Source organism: Archocentrus centrarchus, chromosome 24, assembly GCF_007364275.1.
Source record: "Archocentrus centrarchus isolate MPI-CPG fArcCen1 chromosome 24, fArcCen1, whole genome shotgun sequence".
Lineage (NCBI taxonomy): Eukaryota > Metazoa > Chordata > Actinopteri > Cichliformes > Cichlidae > Archocentrus > Archocentrus centrarchus.
The window spans coordinates 13,686,413-13,702,239 of NC_044369.1; positions in this window are offsets into that span (position 1 = coordinate 13,686,413).

A 15,827-nucleotide genomic window follows, 5' to 3' on the forward strand; every position below is an offset into this window, starting at 1 on the left:
CAAGTGAAGTGTTTCTCAGCACAGTGATAAGCCATTGTCGTCCTCAACGATGTTCTGAGTTGTTCCCTTCTCATTTGGGGGCTGTCCAAAGAAGGGTTTGCAGTGGCTGGCATGAACCCACATTGCTCTTTCAGCGACCTTCACTGCAGTGTATATAGTCAATGAGACCAAGAACAGGCCTTGCCACCTCAGAGCTCTCCAGCACTTCCTTCTGTGTTCTCCTGGTTCTGAAAAACAGCTTTTGACAAAGTTTGACAGTATGTTAACATATCATGCTCATACAACTCTGTAGTAAGATTTTGATTGTGGATGGGCTTCCCCCTATCCACGGCAGTCTCCCAAAAGGAGACTCGTAAGGAGAAAGATTTGTTCTTGCTGTTCTTCGGATGTACATGAGTACTAGTGACAAAGCTTTGACCCAGGAAAGTCCCATCTCTTCACGACATTTGACCAGTTTGTTTTTCAAGGTACCATTCATAGCATTCCCCTTTGGAGACATGACCTGACCCATGGCTCCATTTTACAAACCAAGGAAAGTTCTTCTGGTTCTTCTGGTTCTAGTGCTGGTTCTTCTTCTGGTTCTTCTGGTTCTAGTGCTGGTTCTTCTTCTGGTTCTTCTGGTTCTGTTCTTCTGGTTCTGGTGCTGGTTCTTGTTCTGGTGCCTGTTCTTCTGGTTCTGGTGCTGGTTCTTGTTCTGGTGCCGGTTCTTCTGGTGCCAGTCCTTCTGGTTCTGGTGCTGGTTCTTGTTCTGGTGCCAGTCCTTCTGGTTCTGGTGCTGGTTCTTGTTCTGGTGCCGGTTCTTCTAGTGCAAGTCCTTCTGGTTCTGGTGCTGGTTCTTCTTCTGGTTCCAGTCCTTCTGGTTCTGGTGCCGGTTCCCCCTCTGGTTCCTCTGGTGCCGGTTCCTCTTCTGGTGCCGGTTCTTCTTCTGGTGCCGGTTCTTCTTCTGGTTCCAGTCCTTCTGGTTCTGGTGCCGGTTCCCCTTCTGGTTCCTCTTCTTCTGGTGCCGGTTCCCCTTCTGGTTCCTCTGGTGCCGGTTCCCCTTCTGTTGCCGGTTCTTCTTCTGGTGCCGGTTCCCACTCTGGTCCTCTTCTCTGGTGCCGGTTCCCTTCTGGTTCCTCTGGTGCGGTTCCCCCTCTGGTTCCTCTGGTGCCGGTTCCCCCTCTGGTGCCGGTTCCCCCTCTGGTTCCTCTTCTTCTTGTGCCGGTTCCCCTCTGGTTCCTCTTCTTCTGGTGCCGGTTCCCCCTCTGGTTCCCCCCTCTGGTTCCCGTCTGGTGCCGGTTCCCCCTCTGGTTCCTTGTCTGGTGCCGGTTCCCCCTCTGGTTCCCCGTCTGTTGCCGGTTCCCCCTCTGGTTCCCCTCTGGTTCCTTGTCTGGTGCCGGTTCCCCCTCTGGTTCCCCGTCTGGTGCCGGTTCCCCCCTCTGGTTCCCCCTCTGGTTCCTGGTCTGGTGCCGGTTCCCCCTCTGGTTCCCCTCTGGTGCCGGTTCCCCTCTGGTTCCCCCTCTGGTTCCTCTTCTTCTGGTGCCGGTTCCCCCTCTGGTTCCTCTTCTTCTGGTGCCGGTTCCCCCTCGGTTCCTCTGGTGCCGGTTCCCCCTTTGGTTCCTCCGGTGCCGGTTCCCCTCTGGTTCCGGTTTCCCCTCTGGTTCCCCCTCTGTGCCGGTTCCCCTCTGGTCCCCGTCTGGTGCCGGTTCCCCCTCTGGTTCCCCCTCTGGTTCCTCTTGTGCCGGTTCCCCTCTGGTTCCTCTTGTGCCGGTTCCCTCTCTGGTTCCTCTGGTGCGGTTCCCCCTCTGGTGCCGGTTCCCCCTCTGGTTCCCCGTCTGGTTGCCGGTTCACCCTCTGGTGCCGGTTCCCCCTCTGGTTCCCGTCTGGTGCGGGTTCCCCCTCTGGTGCCGGTTCCCCTCTGGTTCCCCCTCTGGTTCCTCTTCTTCTGGTGCCGGTTCCCCTCTGGTTCCTCTTGTGCCGGTTCCCCCTCTGGTTCCTCTGGTGCCGGTTCCCCCTCTGGTTCCCCGTCTGGTGCCGGTTCCCCCTCTGGTGCCGGTTCCCCCTCTGGTTCCCCCTCTGGTTCCCGACTGGTGCCGGTTCCCCTCTGGTTCCCCCTCTGGTTCCTCTTCTTCTGGTGCCGGTTCCCCTCTGTTCCTCTTGTGCCGGTTCCCCCTCTGGTTCCTCTGGTGCCGGTTCCCCCTCTGGTTCCCCGTTGGTGCCGGTTCCCCCTCTGGTGCCGGTTCCCCCTCTGGTTCCCCGTCTGGTGCCGTTCCCCCTCTGGTGCCGGTTTCCCCCTCTGGTTCCCCTCTGGTTCCCCGTCTGGTGCCGGTTCCCCCTCTGGTTCCCCCTCTGGTTGCCGGTTCCCCCTCTGGTTCCCCCTCTGGTTCCCCCTCTGGTTCCTCTGGTGCCGGTTCCCCCTCTGGTGCCGGTTTCCCCCTCTGGTGCCGGTTCTCCTCTGGTTCCCCCTCTGGTTCCCCGTCTGGTTGCCGGTTCCCCCTCTGGTGTTCCCCTCTGGTGCGGTTCCCCCTCTGTTCCCCCCTCTGGTTCCTCTTCTTCTGGTGCCGGTTCCCCTCTGGTTCCTCTTGTGCCGGTTCCCCCTCTGGTTTCCTCTGGTGCCGGTTCCCCCTCTGGTTCCTCTGGTGCCGGTTCCCCCTCTGGTGCCGGTTCCCCCTCTGGTTTCCCCGTCTGGTGCCGGTTCCCCCTCTGGTGCCGGTTTCCCCTCTGGGTTCCCCCTCTGGTTCCCCGTCTGGTGCCGGTTCCCCCTCTGGTTCCCCCTCTGGTTCCTCTTCTTCTGGTGCCGGTTCCCCTCTGGTTCCTCTTGTGCCGGTTCCCCCTCTGGTTCCTCTGGTGCCGGTTCCCCCTCTGGTTCCCCCTCTGGTGCCGGTTCCCCCTCTGGTCCCCGCTGGTGCCGGTTCCCCCTCTGGTGCCGGTTCCCCCTCTGGTTCCCCGTCTGGTGCCGGTTCCCCTCTGGTTCCCCCTCTGGTGCCGGTTCCCCCTCTGGTTCCCCCTCTGGTTCCTCTTCTTCTGGTGCGGTTCCCCTCTGGTTCCTCTTGTGCCGGTTCCCCCTCTGGTTCCTCTGGTGCCGGTTCCCCCTCTGGTGCCGGTTCCCCCTCTGGTTCCGCGTCTGGTGCCGGTTCCCCTCTGGTGCCGGTTCTTCCTCTGGTTCCCCTCTGGTTCCCCGTCTGGTGCCGGTTCCCCCTCTGGTTCCCCGTCTGGTGCCGGTTCCCCCTCTGGTGCGGTTCTCCCTCTGGTTCCCCCTCTGGTTCCCCCTCTGGTGCCGGTTCCCCCTCTGGTTCCCCGTCTGGTGCCGGTTCCCCCTCTGGTGCCGGTTCCCCCTCTGTTCCCCCTCTGGTTCCCCGTCTGGTGCCGGCTCCCCCTCTGGTTCCCCCTCTGGTTCCTCTTCTTCTGGTGCCGGTTCCCCTCTGGTTCCTCTTGTGCCGGTTCCCCCTCTGGTTCCTCTGGTGCCAGTTCCCCCTCTGGTGCCGGTTCCCCCTCTGGTTCCCCGTCTGGTGCCGGTTCCCCCTCTGGTGCCGGTTCCCCCTCTGGTTCCCCGTCTGGTGCCGGTTCCCCCTCTGGTTCCCCCTCTGGTGCCGGTTCCCCCTCTGGTTCCCCCTCTGGTTCCCCCTCTGGTTCCTCTTCTTCTGGTGCCGGTTCCCCTCTGGTTCCTCTTGTGCCGGTTCCCCCTCTGGTTCCTCTGGTGCGGTTCCCCTCTGGTTCCTCTTGTGCCTCTGGTTCCCCCTCTGGTTCCTTGTCTGGTGCCGGTTCCCCCTCTGGTTCCCCCTCTGGTTCCTCTTCTTCTGGTGCCGGTTCCCCCTCTGTGCCGGTTCCCCTCTGGTTCCCCCGTCTGGTGCCGGTTCCCCCCTCTGGTGCCGGTTCCCCCTCTGGTTCCCCTCTGGTTCCCCGTCTGGTGCCGGTTCCCCCTCTGGTTCCTCTTCTTCTGGTGCCGGTTCCCCCTCTGGTGCCGGTTCCCCCTTTGGGTTCCTCTGGTGCCGGTTCCCCCTCTGGTTCCGGTTTCCCCTCTGGTTCCCCTCTGGTTCCCCCTCTGGTGCCGGTTCCCCCTCTGGTGCCGGTTCCCCCTCTGGTTCCCCCTCTGGTGCCGGTTCCCCCTCTGGTTCCCCCTCTGGTTCCCCGTCTGGTGCCGGTTCCCCCTCTGGTTCCTCTTCTTCTGGTGCCGGTTCCCCCTCTGGTGCCGGTTCCCCCTTTGGTTCCTCTGGTGCCGGTTCCCCCTCTGGTTCCGGTTTCCCCTCTGGTTCCCCCTCTGGTTCCCCCTCTGGTGCCGGTTCCCCCTCTGGTTCCCCGTCTGGTGCCGGTTCCCCTCTGGTGCCGGTTCCCCCTCTGGTTCCCCGTCTGGTGCCGGTTCCCCCTCTGGTGCCGGTTCCCCCTCTGGTTCCCCTCTGGTTCCCCCTCTGGTGCCTGTTCCCCTCTGGTTCCTCTTCTTCTGGTGCCGGTTCCCCCTCTGGTTCCCCGTCTGTTGCCGGTTCCTCCTCTGGTTCCCCCTCTGGTTCCTTGTCTGGTGCCGGTTCCCCCTCTGGTTCCCCCTCTGGTTCCTCTTCTTCTGGTGCCGGTTCCCCCTCTGGTTCCCCGTCTGGTGCCGGTTCCCCCTCTGGTTCCCCCTCTGGTTCCCGTCTGGTGCCGGTTCCCCGTCTGGTTCCTCTTCTTCTGGTGCCGGTTCCCCCTCTGGTGCCGGTTCCCCCTTTGGTTCCTCTGGTGCCGGTTCCCCCTCTGGTTCCGGTTTCCCCTCTGGTTCCCCCTCTGGTTCCCCCTCTGGTGCCGGTTCCCCCTCTGGTGCCGGTTCCCCCTCTGGTTCCCCCTCTGGTGCCTGTTCCCCCTCTGGTTCCTCTTCTTCTGGTGCCGGTTCCCCCTCTGGTTCCCCGTCTGGTGCCGGTTCCCCTTCTGGTGCCGGTTCCCCCTCTGGTTCCCCCTCTGGTTCCCCGTCTGGTGCCGGTTCCCCCTCTGGTTCCTCTTCTTCTGGTGCCGGTTCCCCTCTGGTTCCTCTTGTGCCGGTTCCCCCTCTTGTTCCTCTGGTGCCGGTTCCCCCTCTGGTTCCCCCTCTGGTGCCGGTTCCCCCTCTGGTGCCGGTTCCCCCTCTGGTTCCCCGTCTGGTGCCGGTTCCCCTCTGGTGCCGGTTACCCCTCTGGTTCCCCGTCTGGTTCCGGTTCCCCCTCTGGTGCCGGTTCCCCCTCTGGTTCCCCGTCTGGTCTTGTGCCGGTTCCCCTCTGGTGCCGGTTCCCCCTCTGGTTCCCCGTCTGGTGCCGGTTCCCCCTCTGGTGCCGGTTCCCCCTCTGGTTCCCCCTCTGGTTCCCCGTCTGGTGCCGGTTCCCCTCTGGTTCCCCCTCTGGTGCCGGTTCCCCCTCTGGTTCCCCCTTTGGTTCCTCTGGTGCCGGTTCCCCTCTGGTTCCGGTTCCCCTCTGGTTCCCCCTCTGGTTCCCCCTCTGGTGCCGGTTCCCTCTGGTTCCTCTTGTGCCGGTTCCCCCTCTGGTTCCTCTGGTGCCGGTTTCCCCCTCTGGTGCCGGTTCCCCTCTGGTTCCCCGTCTGGTGCCGGTTCCCCCTCTGGTGCCGGTTCCCCCTCTGGTTCCCCCTCTGGTTCCCCGTCTGGTGCCGGTTCCCCCTCTGGTGCCGGTTCCCCCTCTGGTTCCCCTCTGGTTCCCCGTCTGGTGCCGGTTCCCCCTCTGGTTCCTCTTCTTCTGGTGCCGGTTCCCCCTCTGGTGCCGGTTCCCCCTTTGGTTCCTCTGGTGCCGGTTCCCCTCTGGTTCCGGTTTCCCCTCTGGTTCCCCCTCTGGTTCCCCCTCTGGTGCCGGTTCCCCCTCTGGTGCCGGTTCCCCTCTGGTTCCCCGTCTGGTGCCGGTTCCCCCTCTGGTTCCCCCCCCTGGTGCCGGTTCCCCTCTGGTTCCTCTTGTGCCGGTTCCCCTCTGGTTCCTCTTGTGCCGGTTCCCCTCTGGTGCCGGTTCCCCCTTTGGTTCCTCTGGTGCCGGTTCCCCCTCTGGTGCCGGTTCCCCCTTTGGTTCTCTGGTGCCGGTTCCCCCTCTGGTTCCGGTTTCCCCTCTGGTTCCCCCTCTGGTTCCCCGTCTGGTGCCGGTTCCCCCTCTGGTTCCTCTGGTGCCGGTTCCCCCTTTGGTGCCGGTTCCCCCTCTGGTTCCCCGTCTGGTGCCGGTTCCCCCTCTGTGCCGGTTCTCCCTCTGGTTCCCCCTCTGGTTCCCCGTCTGGTGCCGGTTCCCCCTCTGGTTCCCCTCTGGTTCCTTGTCTGGTGCCGGTTCCCCCTCTGGTTCCCCCTCTGGTTCCCGTCTGGTGCCGGTTCCCCCTCTGGTTCCTTGTCTGGTGCGGTTCCCCCTCTGGTTCCCCGTCTGGTGCCGGTTCCCCCTCTGGTGCCGGTTCCCCCTCTGGTTCCCCCTCTGGTTCCCCCTCTGGTTCCCCGTCTGGTGCCGGTTCCCCCTCTGGTTCCCTGTCTCGTGCCGGTTCCCCCTCTGGTTCCCCGTCTGGTGCCGGTTCCCCCTCTGGTTCCCCCTCTGGTTCCTCTTCTTCTGGTGCCGGTTCCCCTCTGGTTCCTCTTCTTCTGGTGCCGGTTCCCCCTCTGGTTCCTCTGGTGCCGGTTCCCCCTCTGGTGCCGGTTCCCCCCTTTGGTTCCTCTGGTGCCGGTTCCCCCTCTGGTTCCGGTTCCCCTCTGGTTCCCCCTCTGGTTCCCCCTCTGGTGCCGGTTCCCCCTCTGGTTCCCTTTCTGGTGCCGGTTCCCCCTCTGGTGCCGGTTCCCCCTCTGGTTCCCCCTCTGGTTCCCCGTCTGGTGCCGGTTCCCCCTCTGGTTCCTCTTCTTCTGGTGCCGGTTCCCCCTCTGGTGCCGGTTCCCCCTTTGGTTCCTCTGGTGCCGGTTCCCCTCTGGTTCCGGTTTCCCCTCTGGTTCCCCCTCTGGTTCCCCCTCTGGTGCCGGTTCCCCCTCTGGTGCCGGTTCCCCCTCTGGTTCCCCGTCTGGTGCCGGTTCCCCCTCTGGTTCCCCCCTCTGGTGCCGGTTCCCCCTCTGGTTCCTCTTGTGCCGGTTCCCCTCTGGTTCCTCTTGTGCCGGTTCCCCCTCTGGTGCCGGTTCCCCCTTTGGTTCCTCTGGTGCCGGTTCCCCCTCTGGTGCCGGTTCCCCCTTTGGTTCCTCTGGTGCCGGTTCCCCCTCTGGTTCCGGTTTCCCCTCTGGTTCCCCCTCTGGTTCCCCGTCTGGTGCCGGTTCCCCCTCTGGTTCCTCTGGTGCCGGTTCCCCCTTTGGTGCCGGTTCCCCCTCTGGTTCCCCGTCTGGTGCCGGTTCCCCCTCTGGTGCCGGTTCTCCCTCTGGTTCCCCGTCTGGTGCCGGTTCCCCCTCTGGTTCCCCCTCTGGTTCCTTGTCTGGTGCCGGTTCCCCCTCTGGTTCCCCTTCTGGTTCCCCGTCTGGTGCCGGTTCCCCCTCTGGTTCCGGTTCCCCCTCTGGTTCCCCCTCTGGTTCCCCGTCTGGTGCCGGTTCCCCCTCTGGTTCCTTGTCTGGTGCCGGTTCCCCCTCTGGTTCCCCGTCTGGTGCCGGTTCCCCCTCTGGTGCCGGTTCCCCCTCTGGTTCCCCCTTCTGGTTCCCCGTCTGGTGCCGGTTCCCCCTCTGGTTCCTTGTCTCGTGCCGGTTCCCCCTCTGGTTCCTCTTCTTCTGGTGCCGGTTCCCCCTCTGGTTCCTCTTCTTCTGGTGCCGGTTCCCCCTCTGGTGCCGGTTCCCCCTTTGGTTCCTCTGGTGCCGGTTCCCCCTCTGGTTCCGGTTTCCCCTCTGGTTCCCCCTCTGGTTCCCCCTCTGGTGCCGGTTCCCCCTCTGGTTCCCCCTCTGGTGCCGGTTCCCCCTCTGGTTCCTCTGGTGCCGGTTCCCCCTCTGGTGCCGGTTCCCCCTCTGGTTCCCCGTCTGGTGCCGGTTCCCCCTTCTGGTTCCCCGTCTGGTGCCGGTTCCCCCTCTGGTTCTGGTTCCCCCTCTGGTTCCCCCTCTGGTTCCCCGTCTGGTGCCGGTTCCCCCTCTGGTTCCCCCTCTGGTGCCAGTTCCCCCTCTGGTTCCCCCTCTGGTGCCGGTTCCCCCTCTGGTTCCTCTGGTGCCGGTTCCTCCTCCTCCTCCTGCTCAGTTCAGTGTGATGGCTGTCACACTTCAGGCCTCTGCTTGCAGCGGCCTATCTGGTCTGTCCTCCTACAGGGGAGAGCAATGTTGAAGTCTCTTCTGAGGTGGAGCTGTCTCAGCCGCTGCTGCAGCACAACCCGCAGACAAGCAATGAAGAGGTGGAGGTGGTGGGTGCAAAAAGGCATAGAGAGATGGAGGTATCACAAATAACATATGGAGGTGGGCCCAAAACCGCCACTCCATTAATTAGGGCATCAGCTGTTCTGCCACTTAAAACTCCGCTGAGAACTCGCTCTCCGCCGAGTTCTTTAACTATTTATTTTTTACTCCTACATTCCCATCTCCATTTTTCCAAACACTCAAACATTTAATTTATCTTTCATATTCAACCATTTTACACATTTTCACTTTTTTCCTGTGCATACTCTTTAACCCACATTACACATTCCAATTATAAAGAAGAAATATGGATCCGAATATCATTTGCATATGGCACTGTAGGAAGGAGGATTGACATTCTTACCTCCCTGGGATCCCATTTTTTCCTAGTGAGATGTCTCTCACAGGTTTTCTTCTTGCTACGTGTAAGGAAACAGAAATTGGGGTAAAAGATAAATTTGACAAAAAAGGTAAATTAAAATTGTATCTGTCACTGTCGGGGTTGAATAGACATTGGGGGACTGCCTAAAAGGGTAACACCTGTCGGCGAGCAGGTGGCACGCAGGCTGGCTGCGTGTAAAAGAGGTTAAAAACAAATTGTGTTATTTAACCTAAAGTGATTAGGCCTCCTCGAATGTGTTCTTTTTCTCCATTTTAATTATGTGGAATCTTTCTCACGCGATGTGTTACGGCCGTGCCTCTAAGGCAGGGTCGTTGAATCGAGGCAGCTGTCCAACGAAGGAGTGGAGAGTCGAGTTCGTCTATAATTTGCAAATGCAGGAGGACTGAAGCGTTTTTTCCCCCCTTCAGCTTGATCAAAGACTCGTCACTCAGTTCCTTCGTGAAAAAGCTCACTGGATCCTGCCGACAATCGCCAAAATTGTTGTTATGGAAAATTTATTTATCAAATGAGAGACAAGATTCCTTTACCTGGTTTATTACTTGTACGAGGAGAAGTCACCCACACACTGAGAAGTATGTAAGTGAGTTCTGAATCTTACACAGAAACACAATGTACTTATACCCTTTTACGCGCCCCTGTTCTCCCCCTCCTTAACTCAACCATAAAGAAGAGGAGATCCTCACCCAGTTACATGTTCCTGCATAAAGAGAGACTAACCAAAAGGACAATAAAACTAAAGAATGTGACTCCATTAACACAGAGGGTCCTGAGAGAGGAAGGGTGTGTGTAGGTTACAGATAAGGCATCTGGTTTTTACAACCTACCGGTCACTCTATGGTCACACACTCCATAGCTGAACAACATAGAAGTTATAGTAAAATTTTCCATCACACTGTAAATTACTTGTTGACCTGTAATCAGTGAAACATCATTCATGCAAGATATGTTTGACATATATCAGGTCATTGTGAGTGAGAAACAGCATTTCTATCACAAGGTAGAAGCTGCTTTCAGTTTTTGGCAAAGTGACTTCTATATCCAAGTTTTTTAAATCAAGGTAAACACTGTCATTGACATTAAAAATGTCTTTAAAACAGAAATCTGGCTTAGAAGTCTGCAGAAATTGCAACAAACCTCACAGTTCTACACAGACATTTTAAGTGGCCAAAAGGACTGGATAGATTATAATGTAACACAGACTCCTAAAGATTCTAGCAAAACAAGGTATGTCTTCAATTTATATATAAGCCCTTCATAAATCATGTTGACTGCACTTCATTTACCAATATAAGCAAAGACATACATAAAAGCCCATAGCAACATTGGAATCACTTTATGGGAGACGATCACTTTTTGGCACAACACCAGCAACTGTTGAAAGTAACTAATAAAGTTACTTGTAATCTAACTTAGTTTACTTATTTCTAAAATTAAGGAATCAGTAAACTAAGCTACCTTTTTAAAGGAGTAATCAGATTACTTTTTCAAGGTACCATCGCCATAGTATTACGGTCATTATCCTCAAACATGATTTATGACTTTCACACCGAGGTGTGAAAACAGTAGCGTGTGCATGTGGGTCCTCGTGTGTGGGTCCGTGCGTGATCTATGATTTATGATTATGGCATGTAGGTGTGAAAAAAGCAATGCGTGTGCATGTACGTCCACGTACGCCTACATGTGTGAACATGCACGTTCTAACAATCGGCCCCCACTCTCTCCCCCTTCCTGTCCTTACAATGGGTTTTATCCACAGTATTCCTGACTTCGCGCCACTACCCATAATTCATAGCGGAAACCGGTTGTTTACTTCCGTTTGCGCTGTTGTTCACGGTTGCAGGCTTACACACTTGCCGTTCAGTTTAACATTTTAACACTGCAGTTTTTTTACCTGGCCTAAATGGTACCACATCGGAGGTGGAGACATTGTAAGGATGTTTTAAAAAGCAGCGAGGTAACAGTGCCTCACCCATCACTTGTGTAAATGACATGAAATTATGGCCTGAAGTCAGCTACATCCACATCAGTTACCTTGTTTTTTCCGAAGGTGTTGATGGCGGGGAAAATCGCGTAATTATAAGAGCACCAGATTACCTTCAAAGCAATAAAATCAATAAAGTAATGCTTAAAAAACAAGGCAACATTGTTTTCCTTAAAGCAGCTGTAGAGCCGAGCCAGCGCATCGGCCAAGCTAAGTGCTTAGCATGGGTCATGCAAAGGGAAAGAGGAGTGGTGGAAACAGTCAGCTGTTCCTGTATCGCGATTAGGGAAATCATGCAGTGATGCTGCAGCTATTCTGTGGAAGGTATATCACTGAAACAAACACTGCCCTGGCTGAAGGCTGTGATCGGGGAGACACGCAGCTGTCATCTTGCTAACTGCTACGTGTTTACATGAAGGCAGGCATTGTTTAAGCTTTATGTAGGCTGTATACTGTAGTGTCACACTATAAATAAAATAACGTAAAAAAATAAGAGGCTGTACATTAAAGGAAAACTTAAAACATAAGGAAAAAATACAGTAATAGGATGTGCAACTGGGTAGTATAATTTGGGGGAAAAAAACAAAAACAAAAAAAACAAAACAAAAACAAATTTACAGAATAAAATAATTTGAAAAATGTACAGACTGATGTAGTGACAACTAACAGCACAAGTTGAATCCGAGCTCATGTTCCAACTAATAAAGCCGCCTGTTACAGCACAAAGTAACCGAATTTTGTCATTACCTCTGGCTCTAACTTTGGGTAACCAGAAGTATAAAATCGAACAGTGGAAGTAGCAGTCTGTCATGGCAGCCTACGTACGCTCTTCCAGAAACCCGTGGATAGGAGAATATAAATATTTAAGACGAATAATACAGCATTAAAAGCGGTTTTCCAGTGACACCTTCACCAAAACAGTGATCCGCCGAACACTCATTTACCGGTCTATTTTTAATTTGATCTCATTTGAATGCCCCTGATTTTATCAGGGAAATCACCGCTTTTTGACCGTAGAGTATCTGAGCCCACAATCACTGCATTTTGCCAAACTGACATTAACACACAGGCATATTAAAGTTTTTCCCAGACTTCATCAAAGCAGCTCAATCTCCCCAACACGTTTGAATAAATACAATGTTAAATTAAAGCCGCAAGCGGCGATAATAGGCCCTCGCCGGCCGCCGCCCAAGCGCTGGTGCCGATTGGAACCGTGCTTTTCCAGCCGTGCCAGTTTTAGCGGTTTTTTTGGCTGCTACATGTGAAATTTTGAAATGGATGAATTGGCTAACTCAAGGAAAAAGATGCCATTTTCCGGACTTTGCCATGGCAACGTCTTACATATTACATCTATTTCACCGGTAGGTTTTTTGTCCAGGGAGATGTGAAGAATGCGTGTACCAAATTTCAGGCATTTGTATGCATTTTTGAGAAAGCAAGGGTCATTTTTCCATCGCAGAAATTTCACATTTTTTCCCATAGGGATAAAATGGGACAGTTTTGGCATCGTCATGGGAACAGCGTCCAAAATATGACATAGGTGTGTTTGACTTTTTTGATCAGGCTGAAATCAGCAATCTGTGTACCAAATTTCATGTATTTCGGACAAACTAAGCAGAAACTTTAGTATGGGGGATTTTTCGCTTTTTCCCATAGGGATAAAATGGGGCATTTCAGGCGCCGCCATGACAACACGGTAGAAAGTAGAGTATGGGTGTGATTGGCTTTTTTGATCGGGATGATGTCAGGAATGTTGTCACAAATTTTGATGCATTTCAGACAAACTGAAATTCTGGACCTCCATACAAATTTTTGTTTGCTTCTGTAGGTGGCGCTATTGCAACTAGAAACTTGATTCCCTAATTGTGGGTTCAGGCTGGTTCAGTAAACAAGTTATTAAATTTTGAGGCTGATCGGCCAAAGATTGTGCGAACGAATGCACAAAGAAAATTGCGGCGAGACACAAAAACGAAGGGCAAATTTATGCGGTTGCCATGGCAACACCGTTAAATATTCTATAAAACCCCGAATAACTTTTGATGCCCCACTTGTGTAGATGATCCTGAGCGATTTTCGTTACAGTCGGTTAAACGCCTTAGGACAAGTTGATTCAAATACGAGGTGTGCAAAAATGGTGACTCGGCAAAGGTCAAAGTTCAATCCACAATGGCCGACTTCCTGTTTGTCAGGCGGCAACTTCATAATGTAATTTTTTGTCAGTCTTCATATGGTCTTTTTGTGACGCGAATTTGGTGGTTCTGTGGACAACTTTTTTTCGTCCCTCCCATAGGAATGCAAAATTTCAATTTTCTAGGGGGCGCTGTTTCGCCACTTTTTTGAGTTTTTTAATGGCGCCAAAAAAAAACAAAATGTTTCACCAGACCTGGCTTGCATGGAAAAATTGGTGAGTTTTCGTATATGTTCAGGGGGTCAAATTAGCGATCGTTTACTCAGAAAGAATAAGAATAATAATAATGAACAATTCTAACGATTCCAATAATGCGCCAATCCAGTCACCTTCATATATACGTTTTCGGAAACGTCTCGACCCGACGCACGTTGTCATGAGGTCCATTGTCAATGACGAGCGCGTTGCGCTCGTCATTGACCCACTTTCGTCGCGCAAGCTAGCTCATGACGCTAACGATTTCAATTATGGGCTGCTCCATTCACCCCCATATATACGTTTTCGAGAAGCGTTCGACCTGACCTACCTTGTTTGAGGGTCCGTTGTCAAAGTCGAGCGCTTCGCGCTCGACTTTGACCTTTTTTCGTTTTTCGCGCGAGCGAATACAATAGGCTCCTCGCCGATCACTTCGTGAGGCTCGGGCCTAATAATAATGGAGAACGCCAACGATTCCAATAATGCGCCATTCCAGTCACCTTCATATATACGTTTTCGGAAACGTCTCGACACGACCCACGTTGTCCTGAGGTCCATGGTCAATGACGAGCGCGTTGCGCTCGTCATTGACCCAATTTCATCGCGCAAGCTAGCTGATGACGCTAACGATTTCAATTATGGGCTGCTCCATTCACCCCCATATATACGTTTTCGAGAAGCGTTCGACCTGACCTACCTTGTTTGAGGGTCCGTTGTCAAAGTCGAGCACTTCGCGCTCGACTTTGACCTTTTTTCGTTTTTTCGCGCGAGCGAATACAATAGGCTCCTCGCCGATCACTTCGTGAGGCTCGGGCCTAATAATAATAATGAACAATTCTAACGATTCCAATAATGCGCCAATCCAGTCACCTTCATATATACATTTTCGGAAACGTCTCGACCCAACGCACGTTGTCATGAGGTCCATTGTCAATGACGAGCGCGTTGCGCTCGTCATTGACCCACTTTCGTCGCGCAAGCTAGCTCATGACGCTAACGATTTCAATTATGGGCTGCTCCATTCACCCCCATATATACGTTTTCGAGAAGCATTCGACCTGACCTACCTTGTTTGAGGGTCCGTTGTCAAAGTCGAGCGCGAAGCGCTCGACTTTGACCCTTTTTCGTTTTTCGCGCGAGCGAATACAATAGGCTCCTCGCCGATCCCTTCGGGAGGCTCGGGCCTAATTAGAGCATCCAGCACCTTAACATGCAAAATGAATAGAATCCAATCAATGGAGGTATAAATTATGCAAGCTATACTAACAATTGAGAGTGACTAACTATACAAACTATACTGTTATACAAACTATACTAAACTGTACAGGGGCTTAGTGCTATAAAAACAAGGAAATCAAAACAACGCAAAGAATGCATGGATATGAATGAGTTTGGTAGTGCAATATACATATACAAGTGTGCAGAGGCAGATGTACAAACAATGCAGTGCAGTAATATACATTAGGAAAGTGATAAAGTATCTGATTTATGAAGTGCCAAATATTAACATATGTAATGATGATTGTATGTTAACGTCCTCCAAGTGAAGCATTAAAGAGTCTGATGGCTCTTGGAACTCTTAAATCTGTCAGTTGAGCAGTTCTGTGAGAGCAGCCTTCCACTGAACATACTCCTCTGTTTCATTATACGGGTGTGTAATGCGTCACTGTCATTGTCCATGATGAAGAGCAGTTTGTCCAATATTTGTAGTATTAATGTTACATAGACAAAAAAATGTCCTGTCATTTCTGATGTGAAGTGAGGGTCTAACCACCCTCATTCATCCAGTAGACAAATGATTTAAAATAAGCTTAAATGTTTGGAGGTGGGGTTTTTGTTTTTATTTTTGTTTGTTTTTTTGTTTTGTTTTGGGGCAGAAGTACATAAATTGAAATATACTGAAATTGTTATTCAGCTCTAAATAATGTAAAATGCAAATGAAGGTTGTCCCTTGAAGCTATCCTCACACTTGGGCTTTTTTTTTCAGAAGGATAGCAAATACATTTTGAAAGATTTATTGCATTTTTGCTTACCTCCTGCTTTTTCTTGCTTTGACTCATGCAAAAAAATGTTATCAATAAGCTTGGTTGGTGCAATATAACCTGGAGATGTGTAGAGTGATGAATAAAACATTCAAAGAAAACTTTTGCTCTTCTCCAGGTCGTGGGAATTACTTGATTCTGCCACACTTCTCTCATAAGCTTCCATAGGAATCGTAGTACACCTGGAGCATTCTTGTAGGGGACTCCATTCAGCCCAGAAGAAGATGCAGCTCTTGCATGATATACAGTTGTTACCACTTCGCTCCACTCGGGGGGACTGGTGTCTAGCTGGAACTGTGAAGAGGGTAGTGGAGACACACCAGAAGCATGTCATAGTTGTAGATCAGTTCCCCCATTTCGTCCACAGCAGATCCCTTCAGACTGTCTAAAAGCCTGCTGAGCCTGCTTCATTCACCATGTCCCACTGTTGGAGGTTTTGTACCCTGTGGTCTACACCCACTCTCATTTCTCACAGGATTTTGGACACCAGGATTGGTGGCCGTCATCCCAGGATCTTCCTCTCAGTTGCAGGCTGTGGGATGCTGGACTCTGTAACCTCTTCTGTGTTTGAGTGTACCTCCTCTTCAGTGACAGAGGCGTTGATGTCCTGCAGACTGTGGGTTTTGTCCTGCCGCTGCACTTCAGTCGACTGACTCAACTTGCTTCATAAGAAGTAGGGGTCTATGCGAGTTCCCTTTTCCACTGCTTTCAAACACCTCTTCCTGCCTTGATTTATCCGCAAGCCTGTGAAGGATGTTACTTTGTCCCAACCACAGTTGCACTCCGAAACT